We start from the raw sequence: 27,282 nt of genomic DNA, 5'->3' as shown, positions 1-27,282 counted from the left end.
GGGAAGCAATTTATGATAAATCCACCAGATTATAACAATAATGTATTTTTCAAGTTTGTACCATTCCTGACAGCATCTTATTAACACATTCTTTATATGGTCAAGATATATTATGATACTTCGAAGAGCTTTGCTGTGATCCACAAAGATGTAAAAGGATTTTTTGTAAACCAGAAGTCAGAATTTCAAAATATATAGATTGGTACCTTCTCATTTCCTATATTTGAAACAAACAAACAGAAAAAGCAAGTAACTTCTCTTTTTTTGTTGTTGTTTTTAAAGGTGACTACTTGTTCCGCATTTAAAGTAAAATGTCATTTACTATTTTTATGCATGCATCTACACCTTTGCAGGCAAATTCACTGAGATAGGACATGTGAATAGGAACATCAATTATTCAAAAGATATCATACATAGAACTATGCTGCACTGGAGCTCTCATGAGTTAACTTATTTAGCTGTTGACTTTTGTGGTTTGGTTTTCATTCACTAAATATTCCCAGTGTTTATATAATGCCAAGCAAAGGAAAACATGTTGTAAATCTTTGCCAGAGGGATTTGAAATTCAGGAGAAATGGAAATTTTTTTTAGTTATTTTGAAAATTAAAACAAGGAGTCAATCCCTTAGTCTAATGGTTAAAGGGAAGCAAATCTCAAATGGCCAATCATTATTTAAATCACTGCCCCAGTGGCTTGAAAAACATGCCAGGAGTTTGTGCATGTGTGTGCACGTCCAAAATCCCAAGATTATAGTAAAATGTTTGAGAATGGATTACAGTGGAACCATGTCCCATTGGAGGGTAATTTCTCCCACACTTGGTCTCCTTCTGGCAGGTACATGTGCCCTCTAGCAACTGAAAAAAAAAAAGGATGTGTTTAAAACATATAACATTTAAAAAATCAAATGCATATAAAAGCTTTCTTTTTGTTCTAAGTATATTTACAAAAATGAAAGAACTGTACAAAGAACAATATTTCCTTCATAATCAGGAATAATGTTTCATTATTATTAAATTGGAAGTTAATAAGCATCTATATATTGCCCTTTATAACCTTAATCATAATGGGTGCTATGATGAATACTCTATAATCAGATTTATTTTAAAGTTTGACTTTTATTTTCTTATTGAAACTACTTCACAGTCATTATGAGTTTTGGGGATTTTCAGAGGTATTAATGTGTCTCCACTATTCAGTCTTTCTCAAAAGTAAAAAATACCGACATTGAGAAATATTCTCTAATTCGTGGTGGATTCCTGGAGATGCGACAGTCCATGACATGTGGAAAGTCTGCCATCACGCTGCATGCCACATCCTGTCAGAGCCAGAGTCGCGTCAACAGTCACTTAAATGAGGTTGGAAACCTTTCCAGTGCCAGGACAGGGAACCCTTGAAAGAAGAAACAAAACCCAGGAATTTTTGGAACTACTCTTGTGTACTATCATATAGAAAAAAACATTTAATATGTAGCACTGAAGATTACACAAATTTGAAATGATTTAAACATGTAATTGAAGAGAAAAAAATATTTAGTGACAATATTTAGTAAATACCTCTTTTTTCAAAAACATACATTTTCAAATTTCATAATTATAAAAGAGTATTTAGTGAAAAAATACTTTAGTAAAACTCCTCTTGCCTCAAATCTTTTCTGCAGCAATGTTTTTAATTTCTCATATACTCTTTCAGAACACATCTAAGGATACAAAAGTACAGAAAATATATACTCTTTACTTCGTTTTATTATACAAATTGCAGCATAATATATACATTTTTAAAAACCTTTTTCTTTTATGTTGAAATCAATATATCATGATAGCCTATCTTAATATCTAAACATAATTTCATTCTTTTTTTAATTGTTAAATCAGTACAAACATCTTTTTAAAACATATTTAGAAGATCATTTTAATTATTTAAACAAATAAATACAACATATTTATAAAAATAGCATTTTATATGTAATATTAATTTATCCAAGGTACTGTTTTGGATGGATATTTACTGTGTAAACTGTCACTAGGACCACAAAGAATGTTTTGGATGAATAGTATATGCCCTATTGCACACATGTGTGAATACATATTTGTAAGACAAGTTTTTAAAAATGGCACTGCTCTTTTACAGGCCATGTGTGTCTTTGATTTTGGTATCTATTACTAAGTGGCCCTTTACATAGGTCTACCAAATAACTTTATTCCCAGTTATGCCACTGTCTGTTTCCCTTACTTTAGTCAACTGGATCTGCTAGCCATCTTTCTAAAACTCATCAACTCCAAAAGATAAAAACTGGTGGTATTCATTTCCTCTCCTTTGTTTTAATCATTATGGTTGATACTAAGCTTCTTTAAAATTACTTAGAACCTGAGGTGGGCCTTGAGGAAGGGCAAAAGGAAAACAAGACAGAGAAGAGAGAACTGGTACAAACTGAACTCTCATCTTGCTTGCTTGCTTTCTTTCTTTCTTTCTTTTTTTTTTTTTTTTTTTTTTTTTTTTTTTTTTTTTTTTTTTTTTTTTTTTTTTTTTTTTTGCTATAGGGCAAGTGCACTCGTCAGACAGACAGAGACAGAGAGATAGAAAGCAAGAAATCACCCCCCATGGGGGGATGGCCACACTGCAATCCCTTCTCTATTCTCCTCTGGGGATCTTGGGCAGGCACACACACGCGCCCGGTGTGAGTTTAAGCCACTGGGTCCGGGGCTCTATTTCTTTTGATGACACAGGAGCAACTCAGTGATGAAGTTCATTCTCTCTGTAAAACCCAGTCCTCTGAGCATGGATTTTATTTTATTTTTTAATGTTTTATTAATTTTCTTTTTGCCGTGTAAGGTTTAAGTATCATTATTTTCATGTGTTGAATGTTAGCAATCCAGTCACTTGAGTCAATTTAAAAGCATTTAGTTTTGTTTTTCTCTCACAGCTTCTGAGCCCACCCAAGTGCACTGCAATCCATCAGGACAGGAAATCCTGCATTTTGTGGGCCAGAGTATTTGGAATTGATTTAGCTCTACCTGTATCCAAGTTGATTTGTCTTCAAACTCCCAGACTTAACTGTTTAAGTCTGCGCATACAAAGCATTTAGGGTCACACGGTCAAGTTGGTCAATGGGCTGACTCTAATTTTTCCTTGGAGTTAGTACTTTTCACTTGGGATTTGTGAAAAAGCAAAAATATTTGTGAGAAGCCAGCTGCCAGGAATGCTAAGTTTAATTTCATGACTTCTATTGCAGAAAGAAGTTAATTTTCCCAGGCTTCGCACACTGTGAATTTTCATCTGTGGATATTAGGCCACAATATTTTTCCCAGAATTATCTCTCATTTCCTTCTTTTGGCAAAACTTACCTGGATGTGAATTTCCTCAATGTGGGCAGAAAGGTTAAAGCAATAAGAACTGTGGTTGCTGACCTTCCTTGTAACCTGGTTTCTGAAGGTGCTCACATTGACGTGGCATCCTAAGACTCTCTAGGGCTTACAGGAAAACTCCATTATGTTTCAGAAGCTGCTGTGAGCCAGCGGCTATGAACTTGTGGCCCAACCACAGGGAATCGGGAACTTCTGAGTTAGAGCCCAGACTCAGCTGAGCCTCACTGAGTGACCTCAGGCAAGTTACTTAAGGTTTTCCTGTCCCTCATTTTCCAGCTATAAAATGGGAAAAAATAATAGTCATTCATTCAATTTAAGCAGTGTGCAACTTGTTCCTTCCATACTCTGGGCTAGTTTTTATGCATATTTTGGTTTGCTTTTCATTTGTTTGTTTTTGAATAACAATTTAAAAGAGAGAATTGGAATGCAATCCTATGTTTTAACGATTGATATATAAAAATTGCCATAACTTTCAGAAAGCAAAAAATATATAGACATTATTGTTGTCAATTTATGATACTAAAGAATTCTTTATTCACTCTCTATAGGCTTACCTATAAGTCAAAGACATCTTGTGATAATCTGGGTAGTTTACACACAAACGCACACACACACATATGTAATATACATATATATTATATAGATAGACATACACTATATATAATATATGTGTGTATATATGTATACATTTACATATATATATATATATATACATCTATATATGTTTAAATATATAATTGCTAAAGGGAGCATGTGCTTGCCAGAGAGAGAAAAAGAAGAGAGAGAAGAAAAAGGGAGAAATCACTCGCAACAAGGTGTGGTCATACAGCAACCCCTCCTCCTCCATTTGTTAATCCTGTTGGACTTTGGAGCATGCATTCATACCTGCCTGGTGTGTTTTTGAAGCTGTTGGAGCCAGGATTAGAACTGCAGACATCTGTGTGGGAACCAGTTCACTCATCCACTAAGCCAAGGGGCCAGACCAAGTTTATAGAACTTAAATTAAGAGATTCCTGTTCTATACACTTTGATATCCTAAAAATCATAAAGCATTTATTAATATTTTAATGACAGTCGTTGTTTCAGAGACATAGCAAGGGAAGAGGAGTTTTGGACAAAATGAATAAAAAAATAATTTCCTAATTGGAATGAATAGTTTTAGTGAAAAATTTGTGTTAAGGAATACAGTAAATTAGGTTTTTTCTTGTTTGTTTGGTTTTTTGGATTTTTAAAAATAAAAATAAATATTTATATTCACCTGATTTTCAACAATCGAAAGGTAATAAGAACAATGGGGAGAGAACAATATCTTCAATAAATGCTGCCATAATAACTGGATATACACATGAGAAAAAGCAAATCAAAAATTTAAACATAAGAGAAGATATGGAGTGATTGAATGTAAAAACCTAAGATGATAAAAGAAAGAAAAAAATATTTTAAAAGGATAAAAGTAAAATAGTGTTTAAAACTACTAGGAGAAAACAGGGAAAATAGTTCAGGCTATGAGTCTGTGCAGTGTTATTGGATAAGTCTTCAAAATCAGAAGCAGTGCAAGCAAATATAGACGAATGAGATTATATCAAACTAAATTAATTCTATAAAGCAAATTAAGCAATTAACAGTGTAAAGGAACAACCTGTAGAGTAGGCAGAAAATATTTGTGTTCTAGTCATAAATAAGGGATCAGCATTCAGAAAAAAAGTAAGAAACTCAATGAATCCAAAAGAAAAATGCATACATAACCTGATACAAAGTGAACTAAGGACATGAATAGACCATGCCATGGGTTGGCCCTGCCTGGCATGTTTTTCAAGCCTCCAAGGGCTGGGATTTGAACTATGGTCATTCATGTGGGATGTCAGGTTGTGGGTCAGGGTCATATACGTTGTTTAAAAGAAATATTTTGGGGATTATTTTTTTTTCCATGAAGGAAAAGACAAGGAGAGGCACAAACACAGGGTGGGTATTCCCAGCAAGGCCTCAATACCATTGTTTACCCCCTAACTTCAGCCCCTCTAAGGTTATGGGCACATGCATGCCAGGCACACTCAGGGAGGTCTCCAGATGTGAACTCAAACTTTCCCAGTGTCAACCTTGCAAAGTGTCATGTTTTATTGCTGCACCATCAACTGGCTCTACATTTGTAACTTTAGTCTTTTAGAAAATAGCCATTGGGACCTCACTGTGGTGTTGATTTACATCCTTCTGGTAATTAGTGATGCTGAGTCACTTTTCACGTACTTGGACATTCATATATATGTTTTTGAGAAATATCTATTCAGTAAATTAGGTTTTGACCTCATGGCAAAACATTATTATAAAAAGCATTTTATGGGACCAGCAGTTAGCGTAATGGCTATGTCGCTGGACTCCCATGTAGTCAACTGAGGTTCGAGTCCCGAACTCGGCGGTTTAAACTCACGCTGGGTGCGTGTGCGTGTGTGCCCAAGATCCCGAGAGGAGAATGGAGGAGAAGGGATTGCAGCATGGCCATACCCCCTGGTGGGTGATTTCTCGCTTTCTGTCTCTCTGTCTCTCTGTCTGTCTCTGTCTGTCTGGCGAGCGCATGCGCCCTATAGCAAGAAAGAAAAAAAAAAAAACTCTCCAAAAGAAGGCATTTTATTTGGTGACAAAATCATTTTTGTTCCTATACTTAAATATTGTTCTCACATTTAAAAATAATCTAGGGACTGAACAGTGGCATAGCATGGAACACATGCTTTGCAAGGCTGACCCACATATGAGCCTTCAAAGTTTATGTCTAAAGTCCTCCCTGAGTATGTACATGCCTATGATCTGGGACTGCCTGGGGCTAGGGGTAGATGATATCACCACGACCCTGTTAAGGATATTGAATCTCTGATCGCTTCCTTTCCCTCCATCTCTCTTGCTTGTGGGATAAATAAATAATACTTTTTAAAATCAACAATCACCCTATTTACTTCCAGGATTTCCTTCTCTTTCTCCCTTCTTTCTTTATCCTTCCAATTACTATGGCATCAGAGTTGATTTAAAAATGATACAAAGGAGGCCAGCAGGTGGAATGGTAGTTAAGGTACTGTTTTTCCACATGATCAACCAGAGTTCCAGTGGTGGACCTGTCATTGAAAATCATGCCACCCTCATGTGTACATGCATGTCCAAAATCCCAAGAGGAGAATGAAGAGAAGGAATTGCAGCATGGCTATCTTCCCCACGAAGTGATTTCTTTTTCCTCTTTCTGTCTCTGTCTCTCTCCCTATCGCCAGTGAGCACACATACCCTATTGTAAAGACAAATAAACAAAAACAATCAATAGAATATTCTTCAGTCATAAAAGAGATGAAACCCTGTCATTTGTGACAACATGAATAAACCTGGAGGAAATTATGCTAAAAATAAATAAATATATAAGCCAGGCACCGGAAGACAAACACTACATGTTCTTATTCATAGTGGAAATGAAAATACTTGATTGCATGCAAGTAGGAAGTGAAAGGATAGCTACCAGAAGCTGGGAAGGGGAGGAAGCTGACAAGGATATGGAGACCTTGGCTAAAAAGTACCAGAGTACAGGTAGGCGATTGAGATGAGTTTGGAGTACTGTAGCACAGTAGAGGAACTGCAGTTTGTGACAATTAAATGTATATTCCAAACTACCCGGAGGAGAGGATATCAAATGTTCATAACACCAGATAGCAATGAGTTTTTGAGATGATGGATATGCTTATAACCCTGATTTAATCATTACGCATCATATACGTGTATTAAAAAAACTTCACTGGATGCTAGTGTGTGGCATAGTGCTAAGGTATTGAATTCTCACATGGTTAATCATGATTTGAATCTTAGACCCAACAGCTTGAAATTCACTCTGGGCCCAAGTGCTTGCGAAAACTCCCAGGAGGAGAATGGAGAAGGGATTTCAGTTATCTCTTCAGGGAATGATTTCTCACTTTCTCTCTCTACATTTTTTATTTGCCTTTAGATTCCCAGGACACTCGGAGATAAGTTTGATTACTAGAGCAGTCTGTCTTCTGCTTTAGAATGCTGGGAAATATAAAATTCCCAAAATGTCAAGTTGGAAGGTTATTTCATAATTGATATCCCAGCCATCTCAGTATATTTTCTCAACTGTAATTGTCAAAGACTTCACAATTGCTTCTGCCAAAATCTTTTCATTACCACACCAGTCATATTTCTGAATATTAATTTAAATTCATAAGATGAAGTGTAATAACTATCATTTAGCTAGGCTAGCATGTGCCATAATGTCAAGTTCATGAGGGGAATACTCTATAATTTTTCAAGGAAATTCTAGGTCCCTGAACAAAACTTTTTAAAGAGTTCCCACTTAAATGAAACAAATCTTAGAAATACCCTTAATGGGACCAGCAGATGGCATAACAGTTATGTCATTGGACTCCCACATAGTTGACCACAGTTCAAGTCCCAGACCCAGTGACTTAAAACTCATATAGGTTGTGTGCATGTGCATGCCTAAAATCCTGAGAGGACAATGGAAGAGAAGGAATTGCAGCATGGCTATCTTCCCCACGAAGTGATTTCTTTTTCCTCTTTCTGTCTCTGTCTCTCTCCCTATCGCCAGTGAGCACACATACCCTATTGTAAAGACAAATAAACAAAAACAATCAATAGAATATTCTTCAGTCATAAAAGAGATGAAACCCTGTCATTTGTGACAACATGAATAAACCTGGAGGAAATTATGCTAAAAATAAATAAATATATAAGCCAGGCACCGGAAGACAAACACTACATGTTCTTATTCATAGTGGAAATGAAAATACTTGATTGCATGCAAGTAGGAAGTGAAAGGATAGCTACCAGAAGCTGGGAAGGGGAGGAAGCTGACAAGGATATGGAGACCTTGGCTAAAAAGTACCAGAGTACAGGTAGGCGATTGAGATGAGTTTGGAGTACTGTAGCACAGTAGAGGAACTGCAGTTTGTGACAATTAAATGTATATTCCAAACTACCCGGAGGAGAGGATATCAAATGTTCATAACACCAGATAGCAATGAGTTTTTGAGATGATGGATATGCTTATAACCCTGATTTAATCATTACGCATCATATACGTGTATTAAAAAAACTTCACTGGATGCTAGTGTGTGGCATAGTGCTAAGGTATTGAATTCTCACATGGTTAATCATGATTTGAATCTTAGACCCAACAGCTTGAAATTCACTCTGGGCCCAAGTGCTTGCGAAAACTCCCAGGAGGAGAATGGAGAAGGGATTTCAGTTATCTCTTCAGGGAATGATTTCTCACTTTCTCTCTCTCTGTCTCTCTGGCAAATGCATGTGCCCTATGCCAAAAATCTCTTTTTTTTTTTTAAAAAAGATACTGTGCCCTATCAATATGTACACCCAACATGTAAATGAGAAATTATAATATTTAAGTACAGACAGCACACATGTACTGGAAAACTATATTAAGTAAATATGTATAATTATTACATATGTACACAGGCACACATACATATATATATATATATATATATATATATATATATACCAATTGAAATTATAATAAAAAGGAAAGAGTTAATAAAAAATGAGATAACAATCCCAATTTAGAAACTGAGTAAATGTCAAGGAAAAAGGAAGATAATGGGAGAGATCTATAGACTATCTGAAAATTAACTTCAAATATTTAGCTGTTATTTTACCATAATCTTTGAAAATATTACAAAATAAAAATAACATTGTTATAGAGGTGTTTTAGGTTGACAAAAGACTTTTGTCTAGTCTTTTACTTGGGAGGAAAAAAAGATATGTTTGTTAGTTGAATACCTGACATCCTTTTTTCTATTGGAATTTCAGGATTAAAATCTATTGGCAAAGATTATTAAAAATGAATGAGTGGAGGTAGAAGTTTAGGTTATATGACTGTGCTGTAATTGTTCTTAATGAGACCAAACGTAATTATCCTCTTTGATGTATAGATACTGTTTAGAGATACCCAAGGAGTTAAGATTGCCTAATATAAAACTTATACATGCCTCTTGAAACTTCACTTCAGCTCATTATTTTGGCATAGAATTTGTCATCAGCTGGTACTTTTTTCATTCATTTTTTAATTTTTATTTCCTCTTATGCTTCCTATATCTTTCTATAGTTATATTAATGAATAAATGGGTAAGTGTAGCCTCACATTTTAAAATATTCTTCAAGGTAAAATAACATGGTTTACCTATAATTCTATATTTCTACCTATTGATCCATTAGAACAAAAGTGCAGGAGCCAGCCCCGTAGCACAGCAGTTAAGTCTTGGGAATAGAGAATCTGAACCCACATGGCCAACTGCAGTATGAATCCTGGTCTCGAAGGTTTGAAAGAATACAGTTGGTGCACGTGCATACATGCTCCAAATCCTGTCAGGTTGGAGAAGAGGAGGGAAAAGGATTGCAGTATGATTACACTCTATTCAGGGAATTTTAACTCTCTCTCCCTCTCTCTTTCTCTGTAATGAGTGAGTACATGAGACCTCTAGCTACCAAAGACAAATAGGTCCAGCAGGTGGCATGAAATTCAAGGTGGCTGGATCCCACATGACTGACTGAAGGTTTGAGTCCCAGACCCAGTGGCTTAAAAATTGTGGTGAGCACGTGTGCCCAAAGTCCCAAGAGGAGAATGGATAAAGAATCCTGGTGTGGCCATCCCTTTGGGGGATTTCTTATTGGCCCTTTCTCTCTCTCTGTCTCTTTGGGGCAAGTACATGCATCCTACAGCAAACTGAAAACAAAAATACTCAGAATAAAATATTTTAGTTGAATTCTATGGACATGATAAACAATAACTTAAGTCAGTAATGTCTGTGGCTCATTCCAAAGCCCACTGCTATTTTCCACTCACTGAATTTTTCAGTTGCCCTCTAAGGGCCGTATTGGGATCTGCTCTCGCTTTCATTTATCACCCAGTGTTTGGCATTTATTTTTGTACCTTTAGTCTCTCAACAACAAGTTCACATTGGTAAGAGTCTCGTGTCTCTGCCCTGATGTGTCAGGAGTGCCTGGCACAGAGTGTTCCACCTCCTCTGGCATCTCAAATAGCATGATATGTTTTTTCATCCACTATATAAACTACCAAGTGTTCTATGAAATATTAGAGTGGCTTCAATTTAAGCCTAGTTAGTGTGAGAGAAATTTCTGTGAAGACAGTGTGTTTTGTTGGCTTTTCACAGACACCCATGTTAAAACAGTTACAGTAGCCTGGGATCAGGCTTACACTTTTCAGTAGCTTATCACCTCAGGTAAGCTCCAGTTGACCCAGGTGGCTACCCCACAAGTCATAAGTGTAGGTTTTCTGTGGCCACTGCTGAAATATCATCTTTCTGGAGTCTTTTTCTTGTACTTTTTTTCAACTTCTGCATACAGTTTTTTTTTTTTTTTTGGAGAGGTTTTCGCTATAGAGCGCGTGCGCTCACCAGACAGACAGAGACATAGAGACAGAAAGCGAGAAATCACCCCCCAGGGGGGATGGTCACGCTGCAATCCCTTCTCCTCCATTCTCCTCTTGGGATCTTGGGCACGCATGCACACGCGCCCGGCGTGAGATTTAAGCCACCGGGTCCGAGACGTGAACCGCGGTCGACTACGTGGGAGTCCAGCGACATAGCCATTACGCTAACTGCTGGTTCCCTGCATACAGTTTTGATTGAACTTTTTTGTTTGTTTTGTTCTGGTATTTTTTGCTCTGTTTTGTTTAGTATATACATGACATGTCCTTAGAAAGTGAGAAATTTCTTTTGATTTTTAAAGAACAGAGCCAATATGTTGGGAGCAGTCCCGGAATCTATTTCCAATGTCTCAGAGAGCTGTGGGAAAGGGAGTAACAGTTACTATAATGTAGTTACCAGTAGGGTGTGGAAGATAGTGTGGTGAACTAAATTTTCTGTTTCAAAATTTAAAACAGTTTCCTTGGGAAAAACATTTTCTCAAAATCATTTGAAGTATACAAATACTTTTCATTTTAAGTGATTATTCCATAAAGGTAAGAGACTCATTCAGCCAAAACTATAGTTTTTCATTTGGATAAACTTTTGATGGCCTCTACTGAGGGATTTGAGTTTCCAACTTTGTGGACACTATCCAGCTGTTATTTTATGTAAATTTACTTTAAAAATGTATTTTAAAGATAGAAGGCATTCCCAGTAGTTCTCCAAGAGCTTCTGTAAAGCTGAATGGCCGTTGTAACACTGAAAACATTAGAAATGCGTGTTTTTCACATAGCACAATAGCACAAAGAGGGAAGAACTGTATTGCTTCCAGAATTGTAGTGCTTCTCTAAATTATACTGTATTTTGAGCTTCAGATATGTTTGTTCAAGAGTATGATGGAGCTAATATTCTCCCCTTTGTGGTAACAATTACTTGAGTACTGTCTGTGATTTTTTTTTTCCCAAAGGAAGTACATTCTAACCATTGCTCAATATCTGGCAGTCACTTTAGCAAAAGAAAGAAATATTTGATATTCTTTGCATCATTTTTCTTCCAAATAATAATATAAAAAATACCCAGATACTGGTTATGAAAATATAGAAATTGTGGCAATAGCTAATTAGTTCCCAGAAAGACTTAGTGTTTCATAAAATTTTCCATAATAATCATGCATTGGAAAATCTCTTGATACAAATAGGAGTCATAGTCAAGCTAATAGATCAAATCAACCTAAGCTCTCCTCCTATTCCAAAAAAAAGAAAAAAGAACACTGTTTGAAACAGTCTTCACAGGACAGCAGCAAAAGAAACAAAAATCAATATATATTCAGTACATAATTGTCAGATAGCGACAGTGATACACTTATATTTTCATCTGGTAATTATTGAGTACCTAAAACATTTTAAAACCCAGTACATCTCTGGCATGAGGTACTTTACATTAGGAGAAATTTAGGCAGATTTCCCAAACTGTTTCAACTGCAGGTGTGCAGTTGCTTCCAAGACTGATCTACGGTTTCTACAGTACCCAGGAAATGTGCCCCGCCCTCACTATGTACCTCTCTCTTCATCCTATGCCATGAGATGAATTAAGAGAGGGAAATTTTCGGATTGAGAAACTCTAGGGAATTTCACAGGCTTCCTTCCTTAGAGCAAATGTGGAGTTATGAATAAAGACCCTAAGTGATTAAGTAAGTAAATCTTTTGCTTTCAGAATACTGTGTATTCTAAATATGACTATATTTATTAATATAATATACTTAGTATATTATCTATGCCATGAGATGAATTAAGAGAGGGAAATTTTCGGATTGAGAAACTCTAGGGAATTTCACAGGCTTCCTTCCTTAGAGCAAATGTGGAGTTATGAATAAAGACCCTAAGTGATTAAGTAAGTAAATCTTTTGCTTTCAGAATACTGTGTATTCTAAATATGACTATATTTATTAATATAATATACTTAGTATATTATAAGACTATATGAATATTATTGATATGCATATGGTTAATATAATATTATATATTATTATAATATTATACTAAGTATATTATATTAATGATATGAATGTTAATTTTGGGGATTAGATCAACATTTTTCAGCAACTGTATTTCCAGCTCCAAATACATAAATGCAATTATAAGCCTCTTCTTTCATGTTTTATGATAATAATTTCTTATAAAATAACTTTACATGAAATTACTTTCTCTCTGATCTCTTCACACAGTAGTTTAAATCTCAGAACTTGGACAAACATTCAGTTAATGTAGTTTGAATGAGATAAGCAGCTAGATAAGGTCCAGCTCAGTTGGATCCGAGTTAACTCCTTCTCTCTCCCATTTTTTCCTCATTTAAGACAAATGCTCATCTTCTGTTTTCTACTGGAGTCTTGACTAAAATAATGTTACAAAATTAGAATTCATCTAAATAGAATTATTTACATTAATAATTTCTTAAATAGTAATGTAAGCATTTAATTTCACAAGATACTCTCTAGAATAATTGTGCTTTTCTCGATAGCACTCTTTATTCACAGTATGAAAAGTACATGATGTGCAAATGTTCTAGGCCTTACCATTTTTTTTTTTTTTTTGGAGAGAGATTTTTGTTACAGGGTGTGTGCACTTGCCAGAGAGAGAGAGACAGAGAGACAGAAAGTGAGAAGTCACCCCCCAGTGGGGATGGCCACGCCGCAATCCCCTCTCCTCCATTCTCCTCTTGGGATCTTGGGCACTCACGCACACGCGTCCAGCGTGAGTTTTAAGCCACCGGGTCTAGGACACAAACCGTGGTTGACTACGTGGTAGTCCAACGACATAGCCATTACGCTAACTGCTGATCCCTAGGCCTTACCAATTTTGACACTTTCATGTGTACCTAGATTTTGTTGACAGAACACCCGCTAATTTAAGCAGTTAAAATATGAGTTATCAAAGAATCTATTTCTGGGATCCAAAATGAATGTCTGCCCTGAACTCAAAACTCAGCTTCTGTGAAAAAACAGAAGGAACAAGTTCTACTTGCGAAAATGTATTGTATTCTGTTATGTTGTTTTTCAACAACATATGAAGGATTGCAATTTATTACCCTAAAGAAAGTAGATGTGGCCATTTAACTTAATTTAGTCAATAAAATAAGAGCACAAGTGACATGTGACTGCTGATGGAAACATGAGAGCCAGTGTGTAGTTCACCAAGCCTCCTTTCTTTGCTAATGCCACAGAGATCACACAAGCACACATCAAATGAAGCTGCCATCATCTTGAGCCTCAAATAATCAATGAGAAAAACTTGTCTGTCAAAGCAGTGTGAACATTTCGGATCTGCAAGGAATACACTGTGTTGTTTTAACCCCCTGAGATGGAGAACATTTTTGGCATGTCAACATAATCTTGCCTATCTTGATTGGTGCAATTTATAACATAATCAATGGTTCAACTGTTCTTCCCTCTTTCTCTTCAGCTCATAAATTCCTTTGGCCCTGAAACAGTTACAGATGTCACCACCCATAATGTGACCACTACTTTAGAACATAGATATTCAGTCCTCCATTGTTGCTAGACTGTATGCAAAGAAAGAGGAGATAACTTTTTTCTCAAAATTGTCACTTGGAACTCTGCTCACACTGCTCTCTCTAACAGCTTCTCTAGCTCTGGTCATTGGGCACAGCCTTGGATATTACTGAGATGTTACTATTCTTTTCAAGAAATTCAATTCTAAATTAAAAGCCTAGGTAAGGAAAATGTGTTCTATAACCCCTTATATTCTGCTATGTGCTCTCTAGTTCCAAATAAATACAACGAGGATCTCTATTTTACAGAGTTACAAACTAATATTCCATGCTAGCCATTCAGTGTAAATAGTGGTGGTAAAAGTGGGCAGACAAGTTGGTGAAACTAGAAGATTCCGAGCATACTTCACTACTTAAAAATGTCCGGCTTCAAGACCGGCAGATGGCATAATGGTTACATCATTGAACTCCCACGTCGTCGACTGCGGTTCTAGTCCTGGACTCAGTGGTTTAAAAATCATGGTAGTCACGTGTATGTGGGCACCCCAAATCCCAAGAGGAGAATGGAGGAGAAGGGATTGTGGTGTGCACACTCCCCGCTCCTCAGAGGGTGATTTCTTACTTTCTGTCTTTCTCTGTCTCTAGTGAACACACATACCCTATACCAAAAATCTCTCTTAAAAAAAAAAAAAAAAAAACTGGTTTCAACAAGAAACAGAGAATCCAGATTTTGGTGCCTCACTTCTTCTTTCTGTTTTTCCAGAGACTTTATATGGTTTTTAAAAGCTTAATCTGGATAAATAATCTTCTACCATAGATTAGAAGTATTATAGTTTATTAAATTATTTACTATTAGATTATTTTCCCCAATATTTGCCTTCATTTACTTTTAAATTTTAATTATTTACTTCTTCTGAGAGAGAGAAAAAAAGATTGAAAGAAAGGCATACCTAAACGGAGTCCTCATGCCACAGTCCCCTTCCAGTCTCAGCCTAGAACATATAGATATATGCGCCTGGAATGGATGCAAACCCAGATGGGTTCAGTTGTGTCACTGCTGTGCCACCTCCTGCTTCAAACAATTTATTTTAGATGGTGGTCTTGAGGGGGAGACGTTATCCAGATGTATGTTGATAAGCCATCTCATGGAAAGATGATTTTCATTAATGGGAAATTCTTAGAATGGATTAACAATTATGATTCCCTGTTTAAAATTAAAATATAAGTTGTTTCCAGGGCATAATATGTTTTGTGAAAGATTTTACTCTTTAAAATCATAATTTGACTATCTGCATTTCATAAGTAAGTTTATAAGCCATGGATTAATTAATATGGCTGGTTTGGGATAGTAATCAAAATCTTGATATCTGAGGGGTTCTGATTTAATTTATTTCACACTTTAAAATTAATTTTATCTATCTATTTTAGTCCATGATTGTATTACTAACAGAAATACATGAGAGTGGGTGAATTTAAGGGAATATGGGTTTCTGGCACCAGCAGAAGGCATAATGGTTCCATCCCTGGATTCCCATGTAGTTGACCACAGTTTGAGTCCTGAAACCAGTGACTTAAAACTCACGCTGGGCATGTGTGCATCCATGCCCAATTCTGAGAGGGGAATGGAGGAGAGATGACTGCAATATGGCCATCCCCCTGCCTTGGAGGGATGATTCCATGATTTCTGTCTCTGTCTCTCTGGTGAGTATGCATACCCTATAACAAAAACCTCTCTCTAAAAAAAGAGAGAGAGGGAGAATATGGGTTTGTTTTGACAAAGTTCTGGTGACTGGGAAGTCCAAAGACATCACAAATGGCAAAAAGCAGAACTTGTAATGTGTGGTCTGTATTCATGTGGCTTGCTTTCTCTGATGTCCTGGTCTCATACGTTTATCCTATAAACAACGAAACCCAATCATAGAGGCAGCACTCTAGTGACCTAACCACACCTAAAGGCCCCACCCTCAGGCACCGTAAAATGATTAATTTTTGCTTAACTTCTTTATAATACAACCCAAGTCCAACCACATGAATTTTGGGGCTTATCCAGTCACTGTCACTAAGGTCAAATTTCCAAATAGAAACCCTTGGGCAACAAACCATTATCCAAACAATTACAGTATCTGTTACCTTAACTTTTTGTAATACATTTTTAAATAATATTAGAGATAGGGATTTTGGGGTGTATATGTGGGACACTTGCATAAAAGATAGTAACTAACCTGCACAAAGAGAGGCTCTGCTTTTCTTCACAGAATCAGCAAATTCTTACTGCAGGTGTGCGGGTGTGATGGAGGAACTACAGTGGGCTAATGTGAAGCTCTGACTTAATTGCCTTTTCTGAGGATAAAACCAAGACCTTTACCGTTCTTAGCTTTTTTAAGAGCTAGGGGTCTTTCCATCTGCCTTTACTTTCCCACCAACTCTTTCCTTAAAAGGTTTTAGGGTATAGTTTTTTGTTTTTGTTGATTTTAGGGTTTTTTGCCATGAGGTATGTGCACTCACCAAAGAGAGAGCGAAACAGAAAGAATAAGAAGGAAAATGAGAAATAATCCCCCCCTCCCCAGCAGGTAATGGCCAAGCAGCAATCCTCTCTCCTCTATACTCCTCCTGGGATCTTGGAAACGCATGCACACTCGCCTAGTGTGATTTCTAAACCACTGCATCCAGGACTTGTACTGCAGTTGGCTATGTGGGACTCCAATGATGCAACCACTATGTCATCTGTGGACCCCAGGGCATAGTTGTATTCCTTTTGTCCTATCTGCTTTCTGTATTCCAGAAATTTCTCAGTACTCCTTTTTTTAATCATGAATAATGTAAGTACTTTTAAATACCATAGTGGAATAATTTGGGGGTTTTAATATCCCTAGATTTTAAGATTTTATGGCAGAGAGGTATTCAATCTTCCCATCCAAATCCAATCTGAAACCTGTTTAGAGGTGATTCTGTATATCTTTTAGCAAAAGAAGTTAAAGGTTAGTATCTACCCACTAAAATATAAACTTTACATAATTTATGATAAAGTTTTAGCCAATGATACTAATAGAAAATGTGAAAGTACAAAATAGCTTTGCAATGTTTTCATAACATTTATTTATTTATCTACTTATTTGCTGTGATTTTCAGGCTGCTAGGTCCAGGACTTGAACTTCAGTCAGCCCTGTGGGAATCCAACGCCTCAACCACCACCCTATCTGCTGGCCCAGCTTTGTAATTTTTAAAATATTGCATTGAGCTATCTGGCATCCTCTATGCCACCATAATGGTATGACACATGAATGTCATGGCTGATGTTCTCAAGAGCATCAGTAATACCTAAAAAAGAGGCAAACGCTAGGTTCTGATTAGATTGAGCTCCAAAGCCATCATCTGGTTTTCCAACTGTGATGATGAACAATGATTACATTGGAAAATTTGAAATCACTGATAGCCACAGAGCTTGAAAAGTTGTTGTGAACCTCACAGGCACCTGTGAGGTCATCAGCCTCAGATCTGATGTGCAAGTCAAAGGTTCAGAGAACTGGTAGAATAATCTATGGTTTCTTTGTACTGACAACCTCAGCTAGAATCATTGACCAAGAAGAAGCAAAACAGAAGCACACAGCAGGAAAAATTCTAGGATTCTTTTTATAGGACTGTAATATATATGTGCAAATGAAATTCTTCAACTGATTTCGGAAAAAAATATGATGTCAATAAATTAATTCTTAAATTTCTGAAATTCACTTAAAGCTTTACATTTTTGCAAAGTATGTTATTTTCTATGACATGTTGTGTTGATCTAGTTAATATTTGTTATATTTTATTTATTTTAATATTTATTGACATATTTTATACAGTATGACATATATTGCCAAGCATGAGAGATAAAGGCATGAATGAAATAAACATAGATACTATTGGCTAATATTTCTCAAGCAATTATAATCCAAAAACATTATGCTAAATAGTTTGCAAGCTCTTTATTTCATATTTACAGCCATACTTTGAATTAGAAATTTATATTTTCATGTTGTATATGAAAAATAGTGGCATGTTAGTATGACAAGTATTAAAATGAATATGTACAAAAAGTGTATTTTGTTGCTAACTATGGAAAATAACCAAATCCAAGTAATTTACAAAAGTAGAGGTTTATTGGGCTCATAGTTTGGAGGTTCAAGTACAAGGTCTTCTGGCTGCATCACAACATCACAAGAGACAGGATTACACGCATCTTTGCCCGTGTGCCTCTGCCTTACTTCCTCTCTTTAGAAAACCATGGAGCGTGAGATGAAGTGGTGTGGGGTGGTACGGACAATAGTGCAGCAGTACAACTTTACATTACAGGCACTTTAGCAACTACTAGAAGCCAGAACCCACTGCAATATATTAGAATTTGATAAATGGGTAAAAATGTAGTATAACGTGCAAGGTGTACTTTATTTAATATTAATTCAATTCTTGACAAGTAAATTAATTACTTTAAATAAATTAGCTATCTTTTTTCTAGATACTTTAAAACCTAAGGTAGGATAAAGAGGCACAGATTAAATCATTTTACTGTTGCACCGAGGAAGACTCATAGCACTTATGCATTTAAATGGCATGTAGAGGAGAGTATGGTGGTTAAGGTGTTGGACTCCCACATGGCCGATCAAGATTCACATCCTGGACCTGGCAGCTTGCTTTCTTATTCTCTCTCTCTCTCTCTCTCTCACCAAACAAGTATTTGGTAAGATCATAAAGGCTATTTCTGTCCTTCTGTCCTGTCACCTTTCTTTATCTCTCTTTGGTGAGTGCCTATGGTCTACAGCAAATTAAATAATAATAATAATAATAATAATAATAATGGGAAATAAAATTAAGTAAATAATTCTTTTAAAATGGTATGTAGATTTTCAAGGAGTTTAGGTGCTGAGTTTTACTTCCACCACTTCTTTTTCTCTACCTTTTCTTTAATTATTCTATTTACCATTTAAGCCTTATATTCTGTCGTGACCTTCTCTTACCACACTCCACACCCATTAGATGTAGAAAAGTTTTAATATTGCCATATGGTCCTCCCTATATTTGTTTAACCACGTGTTCATGAATTTTGTGGTACTGCACACCTGCAAGTTAATGATCGTCTGGAGAAACATGCTTTAGACTGAAAGGAATTTCATTTTAACAACAATCTGAATGGACTTATTCTCTTTCTCTCCTCCAATATACTCATACTGAGCTTAAAACTATAATTGTAAATGTACCTAGAGGAAATTGTAGCATGCTTTATTTTTTTATCCTTAATGCCTTACACTGGTGCAATAAACCAAGGACTAGGCTTATACTCGGAAGCCCTGGAAAATGCAAACACATACACTTTGTGCTCAGTAGTAATGATATGGCCATTACTGGTCAAGGCCACTGACCGTGGAATTTCTGGCCCCCAACTATGCAAATGACTGTGGCCAGTAACTGTGCTCTATAGCAACCAGGAGCCTTCTCTTAAAAAGTGTATCTCAGCGATATCTAGACTATACGAAGGACAAAATTTATAGGAATTTTGTTTGGTTTTGCTTAGATTTTTAATTATATCACCACCACTATCAACCCTGGCACTGATTGCCAATAATGATATAGTCATCAAACCTTCCAACATCATCTACAGCCATCACCACCAACAATATTGCTGAAACAGCAGTAGCATCAATACTATAATCATTACTATCATCACCACCACGAACACTATACATATCACCTCCAACAATACCATTACAATCAACACAACCTGCAATGATGAAAACATATGTCCCCAAGAACAAGTATTAGGTAAGATCCTCAAGGCTATTTCTCTTCCTCTGTCCTATCATTTCTAAATGTAAGAATTTAGTCTTAAAGTTGAAATATCAAGTGCTATTGTATGACACAAGGAGAGCCACTGAAAAACATTTGTTGCTTTATTAAACAGAGCTGCTTTTCACTACTACTGGTCTGATTTTTATAGAAAAGCTACAAAATCTACTCTGAGTATTAAACCAACATCCACATAAATAACACTCAGCCTAACTTTTAAGCAGACAAGTAAACATTTTACATATCTACATTTCAATAAGCACTGTAAGAATATGATTTATGGTTGTAGTAAAAATCTTTAGGCTCAGTTTTAGTTTCAAGAATGTTAGTGACATAAAAGACAGGATTATTAGCACATTGAAGCCACTTTGCAATGTCATTAACTAGCATGTTGGTGACAGCATAAATTTTTTGAGTCTCATTCCATTGTATTATTGTTGTTTTTGTTTGTTTGTTTGCTATAGGACATGGGCACTCACCAGAGAGGAGGAAAAATAAGAGAGAGAGAGAGAGAGAGAGAGAGAGAGAGAAAGGAAAAGCAAATAATCCCCCCCTCCCCAAGAGAGAAGGCCACATCACAATTCCTTCTCCTTCAGTCTCCTCTTGGTATTTTGGGCACACAAGCACATGTGCCTGACATGATTTTCAAGCTGCTAGGTCCAGGACTTGATCTGTGCAGCTGGCCATGAGGGAATGAGGGATATAGCACCTTAACCTCCATGCTACCTGCCGGCCCAAGTCTTATTTTAATTATGATATAGCATTATGTTGAAGAAGAAAAATGTTAAATCAAGGGATCAGCAGATGGTGTGATAGTTAAGACACTGGACTCCCATATAGTTGACTATAAATTAAGTCCCAGACTTGAAAATCATTCCAGGCACTTATGTGTGCATACTCAAAATCCTAGGAGGGAAATGGAGGAGAAGAGATTGCAGGATGACTATTTGCCATCCCGGGGCGAGAGGATGTGATTCTCTGTGATTTCCACAGATGCACATTACGACAAAAACTTTAAAAAAAAGTTAGGGGCCAACCAATGGCATAGTGGTTAAGGCACTGGACTCCCATTTGGCTGACTGCAGTTTGAGTCCCAGATCTGGTGGCTTGAAACTCATGCTGGACACACATGATATGTGTGCATATCCAAACTCCAAGGGGCATGGCCATCCCTCCTGGGGGGATTATTTCTTATTTCCTGTCTCTCTGTTACTCTCTATATCTCCAGTAAATGCACGTGCCTATAGCGAAATTTGTCTCTAAAATAAATAAGTAAATAAATGAGTGGTATTGAACAAATATATTTATGAATATACAGCATTTAAAAATGTTAAATGATCTTAAATTTAGGTTTTTGAATTAAGAACATAAATTAATATCTTTCTACATTTCATTTTATCACTAGGTTTTTTTTTTTTAGATTTACATAAAAAGTTATAAAGACAATGAAGAGAATTCTCATAACCCCCAAATCCAGATTCTCCTATTACCAATGTCTGACCCCAGTATGGTATGTCTACTGTGATTAATGAATCAATATTGATACATAATCATTAGCTAAAATCTATAGTTCATTCATTTTTCTTTAGATGTTATTTATTATTATTTGTTCCAGCGTCTTTCTCAGGCTACCACATTACATATAGCTGCAGTGTAGGCATGATTCTCCTGGCTATGACAATTTATCAAACTTCCTTTTTGGTTACTCTTGATAATTTTTTCTTTCTTTCTTTTTTTTTTTTATTTTATGTTTTTGCTATAGGGTGCATGCACTTGCCAGGAAGACAGAGAGAGACAGAGAGACAGAAAGCGAGAAATCACCCCCCAGGGGGATGGCCACGTCACAATCCCTTCTCCTCCATTCTCCTCCTGGGATCCTGGGCAGGCACGCACATGCGCCCAGCGGGAGTTTAAGCCACCGAATCCAGGACTTAAACCACGGTCGGCTACATAGGAGTTCAGCGACATAGCCATTATGCTAACTGCTGGTCCCTACGAAATCACCCCCCCAGGGGGGATGGCCATGCTGCAATCCCCTCTCCTCCTTTCTCCTCTCGGGATCTTGGGCACGCACACACACGTGCCCGGCGTGAGTTTTAAGCCACCGGGTGTGGGACGTGAACCGCGGTCGACTATGTGGGAGTCCCGCGACATAGCCATTACGCTAACTGCTACTGGTCCCTACTCTTGATAGTTTTGAGGACTGCTGGTCAGTTATGTGGTAGAATATTTCTCTAGTGGGATTTTCATATTTTTCTCACGATTACACTAAAGTTATAGGATTCCCAGAGGAAGACCACATATCCTCCTCTGCAAATGGAATACGAGGGCAAGGGCCTATGGTTCCATCACCTCTGGCATATGACAGGCACAGAATATATTTCTTTACTTTTCAGCTTCATGACAGAGCACGCGCCAGGGCATGAGGCAGGGGGAGTGAGAGAGAGGAGCCCCCTCCATGGGGCTCCGTCACTCCACAACCTTCTTCCACCAGTCCTTATAGCTCAGCCCACCAGGATCCTGGACATGCATGCATGCACCCGACATGTTTTTAGGCCAACCAGGCTGGGGACTTGAACTGGTGGCAGCTCCGTAGTCTGGTATGCTCCTGACTATGCCACAGAGGCTGAGCCTGAATACATTTCTAAAGTGCATACATTAAAAGTGATCCAAGAAAAAAAATGTACATTTTTAATAACATTTTAAGAATAGCCTTAATTTGGAATCCTAAAGTGCTACACCGGATCGTACTATCTTTATACTTAATGCACTCCTCTGTATTTTCCCTAAATTTATCACAACATCAAGTTTAGGGGCTTGGAGATTGAATGAAAAGAATGACAAAACATTTTTACTTGTAGAAGCTGGGTGATGGGTAGGTGGAAGTTCACTACTATTTTCTCTACTTTTGTATATAGTTAAACCAATCATAATAAAGTTTTTAAAAGGAAACACACCCATTTCACCCAAGAAAATAATGATATTTATTCTGTGATAGTCACCAACTTTTCAGAAAAAAAAATCTAATGATGATTAAACTCACAATTTTTTTAATCATCCCAAATTCGCTTTGGTAATTAATAATGTGCACGTAGTTTAATTGGCTCCATGTACATATTTTATTTCCTGCTTTATTTTTTTTTAATTTTGCCAGAGAGCATGTGTGCTCACCAGAGGCAGTCGCAGAGAAAAAGAGAAAGAAAGCATCCCCTACAGCACTTAGTCATGCTGCAATCCCTTCATCTCCGTTTCTCCATCCTGTCAGGATCTGGGACACACACACACACACACATACACACACACACATATAATTTTTATTTTTTTAAGAGAGGTTTTCGCTACAGGGCGCGTGCGCTCGCCAGACAGACAGAGAGAGACAGAGAGACAGAAAGTGAGAAATCACCCCCCCAGGGGGGATGGCCATGCTGCAATCCCCTCTCCTCCTTTCTCCTCTCGGGATCTTGGGCACGCACACACACGTGCCCGGCGTGAGTTTTAAGCCACCGGGTGTGGGACGTGAACCGCGGTCGACTATGTGGGAGTCCCGCGACATAGCCATTACGCTAACTGCTACTGGTCCCTACTCTTGATAGTTTTGAGGACTGCTGGTCAGTTATGTGGTAGAATATTTCTCTAGTGGGATTTTCATATTTTTCTCACGATTACACTAAAGTTATAGGATTCCCAGAGGAAGACCACAGAAGTAAAGTATCATTTTCGCCACAACATGTAAAGAGTTCACGTGGTCAATGTGATGTACCATTATTGATGTGATTCTTGATCATCTGGCCAAAGTGGTTCTTGGCAAGCTCATTTTAAAGTTACACTCCTCCCACCCCATTGCCACACTCTTCTCCTTGGAAGGAAGTCACTGTAAGCACCCAACATTCCACACTTAAAAAGTGGGGAAAAGGTGAAGGTGGCTCATCTACATAAATTGCTTACAATTCTTGAATACTTTCTATAATTACGAAATGATCTAGATTTATGTTTCTAAGTGTAATACTAGTTATATTGTGAATGTCGTTTATTTTTATAAGTTGAGATTAGCATTGGAAATAAAGATCCAGGTGCTAGTTGTGCTCATTGCTACTGGGGTATCTGGTTCTAGGCCCTTTCAGCTCAGCTGACTGAACAAGGACATAAATATGTGTTTCATAGTTGTGTGAGTGTACATCCATGTAAAATACACAAGCATCTATATTAAATTGAGGGACCGGCAGATGGTGTAATGGTTACATTGCTGGAATCCAACATAGTGAACTGTGATTCGAACCTTAGACCTAGCAGCTTAAAAATGATGCCTGGTGCATGTACATGTGTGCCCAAAATCCTGAGAGGAGACTGGAAGAGAAGGGGTTGTGTTATGGCCACCCTCCCAGAAGGGTGATTTTTCACATTCTGTCTCTCTGACTCTTTCTGTTTCTCTGGTGAGCACACTCACCCTATAGCAATATCTGTCTCTCAAAAAATTATATTAAGTTGCATGTGTGTATATATGTATCTTTACATGTAGGCATCTGTAGTAAGTTAAACAGGAGTTTAATCTAACACCACGTGGATCATTTCAATTTCCTTACTTTATTTAACTGTGACCTCTAGCTCCAACAATAAACAAATCTTGATTTGACTATCTTCATCTTTTAACGTAATCAGTCAACTTCAGTATACATGTATAAGAAGGTTTATAATTGTTAATGCATACTTCAATGAAAAACAACTTCATCAGGCAGGTTACAGTGCCTGTGTGCAGTTCCTTTTGCCTTTACTCTTTTTTTTCTTAGAGGTTTTTGCTACAGAGCACGTGTGCTCACAAGAGAGACAGAGAGACAGAAAGCAAGAAATCACCCCCAGGGGGAATGGCCACACCACAATTCCTTCTCCTCCAGTCTCCTCTTGGGATCTTGGGCACATGCACGCACATGTGCCCGACGTGAGTTTAACCAACCGGGACCAGGACTCGAACTGCGGTTGACTACATGGGAGTCCAGAGACATGGCCATTATGCTAGCTGCTGGTCCCTTGCCTTTACTCTTATACACCCTACTCATTTCCACTTAGGCCAGGACATCTTCCCCCTCACCTGTTCAGTGAGGATGCTTTACTGGTTTGCAAGATAGTTGGATTATTTTATCACCATGGGCATTTCATCCTGGGATCACATAATCTCCTAAATTACTTTGAAAATTCACAGACATTAAGATTCACTATTGTGATGCAAAGATTTATAGAGCTCAACAAATATGTACCATCATGAATGGACCATTACAGTGTCATATGAAATAGTAACACCATACTAAGTACTTCTTCATGCTTTCCCTAAACACCACTCTCTCTTCACAAACCTTCATCAACCACTGACCTTCTTGTTCTCTCTATAGTCTTTGCTAAATTATTATAAAATTAGAATCATGTAGCCTATAACTTTTTCAGATTTGTTTTGCTCACTTAACAATATGCATTTAATAATCATCCATCCTTTTCATGACCTGATAGTTCATTTGCTCATTTCTTTTCATTGTTGATTAATATTCCATTAGTATAGAAGCAATACACACTAAAGATTTTGTTTTGCCTTTTCACCCATTTGACTACTGAAAGACAGTTGTTCTGCTACCAGTTTTGTCAATTGTGAATAAAGTTGCTATTAATATTTGCACGTAGTTTTGTGTAGCCTTAAGTTTTCAAATCAGATAAAATCCTGTAAAATATTGCTGGATCTTACAGTAAAACTAAGTTCAGCTTAATAAGCAATTGCCTAAAATAAATAAATAAAAATTAAATAATATAATTCTTAAAAAAGGGGAAGGCAGCAGGTGGTGTGGTGGTTAAGGATTCTGGACTCCCACATGGCCGACCACAGTTCAAGTTCCAGGCCTACCAGCTTGCTTTCTCTCTCTCTCTCTCTGGTCAAATTAAAATAAATAAGTAAAAGTTAAATAAAATAATTCTTAAAAAAATAAAAAGCAACTGCTAAACTATCTTCCAAAGTATGTATACTATTCTATCTTACCACAACAAATATGAGAGTTTCTATTGTTCCATAACATCATTAGCATATATCAAGAGTATTGTCCATTTCTTAGATTTTTTGGGGGGAAGGAGAGATTTTTTTCTATAGGGCACATGTACTTACAGAGAAGCCGAAAGGAAAATCATCCTGCAGAAGTGATGGCCATGCCTCAATCCTTTCGTCTCCATGGTCCTCTTGGGACACTTGGCATGCATACACATGCACCTGCCATGAGTTTCAAGATGCTAAGTCTGGCACTCAAACTCCAGTCCACTGCATGGGAGTTCTTCACCTTAACCACTACACCACTAGCCGGTGCTCTTTTTTTTTTTTTTTTAGCTACTTAAGTCCTGTTGTATTATCTCATTGCTTAATTTTATATTTTCTCAATGGCAAATGAGGTTGACTATCTTCTCCTATACTTATTTTCCATTTGCATATTTTTTAGTGAAGTGCTTATTCAGAAGTTTTTCCCATGTTTGGTTGTGTCGTTTATTTTCTTAATGTTGATTTTCAACTGTTCACTGGATAGTTTAAATAAAGATTCTTTATCAGAAATGTGTTTTGTGAATGTGTTTTTTAATTTATGGGTATATTTTTATTCTCTTAACAGCATCTCAGAGTAGAAGTTCTTAATTTTAGTAAAGTAAAACTTAACTAGTTTTTCTCTGTTAAAATATGCTTTTGGTGTTATACATAAAGAAATCGTAGAAAACCAAAAGATTACAATAGATTTTTCTCTTAGGTTTTCTTCCAAGAATTTTATAGTTTTAATTTATTTTTAGTTAATTTTTGGGAGGCACAATGTCTGCATTTAGGCTTGCTTTTTGTTGTTGTTTGTTTGTTTGTTTGTTTAGGTGGAAGGGCGGGGGAGTATTTGAAAATAGAACTGCCCAAGCATCACTGGGTGGAAAGTCTATCCCTTCTACATTGAATTGCCTTTCTCCTTTACAAAAGATCAAATGACTGTCTTTGTGAGTCTATTGAACTCTACTGATTTACTTATTTAAATGAATAGTGACTTGATGCTTTTTGGAAAGTTTATTAATTATTTGTTCAATTATTTTTAGTTTTAAAAATAGATATAAACTTATACTACTGTGTGTGTGTGTGTGTGTGTGTGTGTGTGTGT

At 36.9% G+C, this 27,282-nt stretch overlaps 1 long non-coding RNA gene and 1 pseudogene across 1 annotated transcript; one reads left to right on the top strand and one right to left on the bottom strand.

Moving 5' to 3' along the window:
* Positions 1-1,095: 1,095 nt before the first annotated feature.
* LOC114005075 (uncharacterized) lies at positions 1,096-4,398 on the bottom strand. The gene is made up of 2 exons (XR_003546993.1): positions 4,248-4,398; positions 1,096-1,389 (listed from the first exon to the last, which is right to left on the bottom strand). It is a non-coding gene; the product is annotated as an uncharacterized LOC114005075 (long non-coding RNA).
* A 2,425-nt stretch (positions 4,399-6,823) lies between these two features.
* Positions 6,824-27,282, top strand: part of LOC102496800 (multifunctional protein ADE2 pseudogene) — a 32,650-nt pseudogene continuing 12,191 nt past the window's right edge.

This window comes from Tupaia chinensis, unplaced genomic scaffold (assembly GCF_000334495.1).
Source record: "Tupaia chinensis unplaced genomic scaffold, TupChi_1.0 Scaffold141724_2, whole genome shotgun sequence".
Classification (NCBI taxonomy): Eukaryota; Metazoa; Chordata; class Mammalia; order Scandentia; family Tupaiidae; genus Tupaia; species Tupaia belangeri.
Note: the sequence above shows the minus strand (reverse complement) of the source record. Positions and strands in the feature narration are given on the sequence as shown.